General features: G+C 53.1%; 1 non-coding gene across 1 annotated transcript in view; it reads left to right on the top strand.

The window, feature by feature from the left end:
• The first annotated feature begins 3,290 nt into the window (after nucleotides 1–3,290).
• LOC124586192 overlaps nucleotides 3,291–5,000 on the top strand; it is a 1,910-nt gene continuing 200 nt past the window's right edge. The window contains exon 1 of the ribosomal RNA XR_006975101.1: nucleotides 3,291–5,000. This exon is cut by the window's right edge and continues 200 nt beyond it. This is a non-coding gene — a ribosomal RNA (small subunit ribosomal RNA).

Below are 5,000 nucleotides of genomic sequence, written 5' to 3'. Positions count from 1 at the left end.
ACCTTAACCTAACCTATGTCGTACCTTAACCTAACCTATGTCGTACCTTAACCTAACCTATGTCGTACCTTAACCTAACCTATGTCGTACCTTAACCTAACCTATGTCGTACCTTAACCTAACCTATGTCGTACCTTAACCTAACCTATGTCGTACCTTAACCTAACCTATGTCGTACCTTAACCTAACCTATGTCGTACCTTAACCTAACCTATGTCGTACCTTAACCTAACCTATGTCGTACCTTAACCTAACCTATGTCGTACCTTAACCTAACCTATGTCGTACCTTAACCTAACCTATGTCGTACCTTAACCTAACCTATGTCGTACCTTAACCTAACCTATGTCGTACCTTAACCTAACCTATGTCGTACCTTAACCTAACCTATGTCGTACCTTAACCTAACCTATGTCGTACCTTAACCTAACCTGTATTGCGCCTTAACCTAACCTGTATTGCGCCTTAACCTAACCTGTATTGCGCCTTAACGTAACCTGTATTGCGCCTTAACGTAACCTGTATTGCGCCTTAACGTAACCTGTATTGCGCCTTAACGTAACCTGTATTGCGCCTTAACGTAACCTGTATTGCGCCTTAACGTAACCTGTATTGCGCCTTAACGTAACCTGTATTGCGCCTTAACGTAACCTGTATTGCGCCTTAACGTAACCTGTATTGCGCCTTAACGTAACCTGTATTGCGCCTTAACGTAACCTGTATTGCGCCTTAACGTAACCTGTATTGCGCCTTAACGTAACCTGTATTGCGCCTTAACGTAACCTGTATTGCGCCTTAACGTAACCTGTATTGCGCCTTAACGTAACCTGTATTGCGCCTTAACGTAACCTGTATTGCGCCTTAACGTAACCTGCATTGCGCCTTAACGTAACCTGCATTGCGCCTTAACGTAACCTGTATTGCGCCTTAACGTAACCTGTATTGCGCCTTAACGTAACCTGTATTGCGCCTTAACGTAACCTGTATTGCGCCTTAACGTAACCTGTATTGCGCCTTAACGTAACCTGTATTGCGCCTTAACGTAACCTGTATTGCGCCTTAACGTAACCTGTATTGCGCCTTAACGTAACCTGTATTGCGCCTTAACGTAACCGATATTGCGCCTTAACGTAACCTATATTGCGCCGTAACGTAACCTATATTGCGCCGTAACGTAACCCACATTGCCCCTTAACGTAACCCACATTGCCCCTTAACGTAACCCACATTGCCCCTTAACGTAACCCAACACACGTTGGGCCTTAACCCAACACACGTTGGGCCTTAACCCAACACACGTTGGGCCTTAACCCAACACACGTTGGGCCTTAACCCAACACACGTTGGGCCTTAACCCAACACACGTTGGGCCTTAACCCAACACACGTTGGGCCTTAACCCAACACACGTTGGGCCTTAACCCAACACACGTTGGGCCTTAACCCAACACACGTTGGGCCTTAACCCAACACACGTTGGGCCTTAACCCAACACACGTTGGGCCTTAACCCAACACACGTTGGGCCTTAACCCAACACACGTTGGGCCTTAACCCAACACACGTTGGGCCTTAACCTGCTCTGTAATTGTCATACGACGCGTTAAATTAGTGTAGTGTTGCCTAACTGCAACCCCCGCAATATAGTTTGCTACTCGCACTGCCCGGTCCCCAGTGTATCGCTTCATGTTAAACACCTTGCAGCTATACACTGTAATGTGGATGGCAGCAGGACGTACATGCTCAATGCCCTTTGCAGTTGTTCATTGGCATTTGCAGTTGTTCATTGGCATTCGCATGTGCGAAGCACTTAGCCTACGCTGTGGTACGGCCTGTGTCAACTGTCCGCTGATGTTGTACGTCCAAATCACACACTGTACTGCACATTGGTCCTCATGTACTGAATGATACATCGTGGTACATGTGACCGTACAACGACTGCGCCAACAACGGCGAACCATGCGGTCCAAATGTTGTGCACTCAGCTACGTGTCGTCTCCCTATAAGAGCTGGATTGCAGTGTGGTATGCCCTGGATGGCGATCAGCATGAGCCGTCTGTTGATGTAGTGGCGCGTGTTGTCAGACGTAGTCGTCTCTTCTCACACACCGTGATAGCATGGTGCACTGCGTTCCACATCTGCGACATGCGACAGAGGCCGGTTGACAGTCGTTCGCGCAATGGACATCGCATACGTACGGGGGCCACCTTCCACGTGTTCGCGAAGCGTGCACATGTTGTTGCGTGTATGTGGGCAGACATAGTGTGTCGTGACACCTGACACAGGCATGCAACAATCGTTGAATTTGCAAATGGCGATGGACGCCTACGTTTGCTGGTGACGTTATGCAAATGAACAACTGGTAAACCGTTGTGGTGCGGTTGTTCTCGCTAGAGGTGAATCAGTGATGGCGACGATCGGTTGAGCTACCAACCGGTTGTTCCAGCGATACCCACCATGCCCACGAACGTGAATGGCATCTGGGTGTGAAGCGATACGCGGCGGTGGCTGGGTGGGACCGTCCCCGGCCGGTGAGGGGGGGCCTCCCGGCGTGCTGGCCGCGCGGTGCGTGGGCGCACGCGCTACAGCCGGCTGGTGGGGGCGGCCAGTGGCAGGCGCGCCGGCCGACGGAGGCGGCAGGCGGCGCAGCTGCGCGCCGGCGCACCCTGCACGCGGCGCCGTGCGGCCAAAGTAGGTCCTCGCGGGCCCGGTGCGAAGCGCGGTGGACATCTGCAGTGTGCTGGTCCGATTGAGGACTGTGTGCGCTGAGGATGCGCCGCCGCCCGGCGCTCGGCGCCGCGACGCCGTCTGCTGCTCGGTCGCCTCTGCGGTTCTCGCAGGTGGTTTGTATCGCAGCTGTGCGGACGTGTTGGCGCGTGCGCTGTGCTGGGAGAGTTCGCTTCGGCACCCAAGTGGGGCTTTTGTCCTTCTGTGGCGCTGGCGTTGGAGCTGCCGGTCACCGTAGGTGGCGCGTGTTGTCTCCCGCCGGCAATGCCACGACAGCACGCTCCCGGGCCTCTGTCGGCAGCGGCAAGCTCAGTTGGGAGCACGGGTGGTCGCACCTAAAGCGTCTACTCGCCAAACTCCGGGCGATTGCGCCTCTCTCGAACCCGACCAAGTACTTAGGACGGCGCTGCGCGCCGCCGGGACCTGAGAGGGTTTCGAGGTGTATTGTGCAGGGGAGCTCAGCCTCCTCCTGTTTGCAGAATAATTGAGCGGACGCTTGCGTGTTCGCGCGGGCCCCCGGGACACACTCCCGGGCGGCCGGCTGCTCAGCTCTAGTTGACGCAGCTCCCTGGTTGATCCTGCCAGTAGTCATATGCTTGTCTCAAAGATTAAGCCATGCATGTCTCAGTACAAGCCGCATTAAGGTGAAACCGCGAATGGCTCATTAAATCAGTTATGGTTCCTTAGATCGTACCCACGTTACTTGGATAACTGTGGTAATTCTAGAGCTAATACATGCAAACAGAGTCCCGACCAGAGATGGAAGGGACGCTTTTATTAGATCAAAACCAATCGGTCGGCTCGTCCGGTCCGTTTGCCTTGGTGACTCTGAATAACTTTGGGCTGATCGCACGGTCCTCGTACCGGCGACGCATCTTTCAAATGTCTGCCTTATCAACTGTCGATGGTAGGTTCTGCGCCTACCATGGTTGTAACGGGTAACGGGGAATCAGGGTTCGATTCCGGAGAGGGAGCCTGAGAAACGGCTACCACATCCAAGGAAGGCAGCAGGCGCGCAAATTACCCACTCCCGGCACGGGGAGGTAGTGACGAAAAATAACGATACGGGACTCATCCGAGGCCCCGTAATCGGAATGAGTACACTTTAAATCCTTTAACGAGTATCTATTGGAGGGCAAGTCTGGTGCCAGCAGCCGCGGTAATTCCAGCTCCAATAGCGTATATTAAAGTTGTTGCGGTTAAAAAGCTCGTAGTTGGATTTGTGTCCCACGCTGTTGGTTCACCGCCCGTCGGTGTTTAACTGGCATGTATCGTGGGACGTCCTGCCGGTGGGGCGAGCCGAAGGCGTGCGACGCGCCTCGTGCGTGCTCGTGCGTCCCGAGGCGGACCCCGTTGCAATCCTACCAGGGTGCTCTTGAGTGAGTGTCTCGGTGGGCCGGCACGTTTACTTTGAACAAATTAGAGTGCTTAAAGCAGGCAAGCCCGCCTGAATACTGTGTGCATGGAATAATGGAATAGGACCTCGGTTCTATTTTGTTGGTTTTCGGAACCCGAGGTAATGATTAATAGGGACAGGCGGGGGCATTCGTATTGCGACGTTAGAGGTGAAATTCTTGGATCGTCGCAAGACGAACAGAAGCGAAAGCATTTGCCAAGTATGTTTTCATTAATCAAGAACGAAAGTTAGAGGTTCGAAGGCGATCAGATACCGCCCTAGTTCTAACCATAAACGATGCCAGCCAGCGATCCGCCGCAGTTCCTCCGATGACTCGGCGGGCAGCCTCCGGGAAACCAAAGCTTTTGGGTTCCGGGGGAAGTATGGTTGCAAAGCTGAAACTTAAAGGAATTGACGGAAGGGCACCACCAGGAGTGGAGCCTGCGGCTTAATTTGACTCAACACGGGAAACCTCACCAGGCCCGGACACCGGAAGGATTGACAGATTGATAGCTCTTTCTTGATTCGGTGGGTGGTGGTGCATGGCCGTTCTTAGTTGGTGGAGCGATTTGTCTGGTTAATTCCGATAACGAACGAGACTCTAGCCTGCTAACTAGTCGCGTGACATCCTTCGTGCTGTCAGCGATTACTTTTCTTCTTAGAGGGACAGGCGGCTTCTAGCCGCACGAGATTGAGCAATAACAGGTCTGTGATGCCCTTAGATGTTCTGGGCCGCACGCGCGCTACACTGAAGGAATCAGCGTGTCTTCCTAGGCCGAAAGGTCGGGGTAACCCGCTGAACCTCCTTCGTGCTAGGGATTGGGGCTTGCAATTGTTCCCCATGAACGAGGAATTCCCAGTAAGCGCGAGTCATAAGCT

This window comes from Schistocerca americana, unplaced genomic scaffold, assembly GCF_021461395.2.
Source record: "Schistocerca americana isolate TAMUIC-IGC-003095 unplaced genomic scaffold, iqSchAmer2.1 HiC_scaffold_544, whole genome shotgun sequence".
In the NCBI taxonomy this organism is placed as follows: domain Eukaryota; kingdom Metazoa; phylum Arthropoda; class Insecta; order Orthoptera; family Acrididae; genus Schistocerca; species Schistocerca americana.
This window is presented reverse-complemented; position numbering and strand designations above follow the sequence as displayed.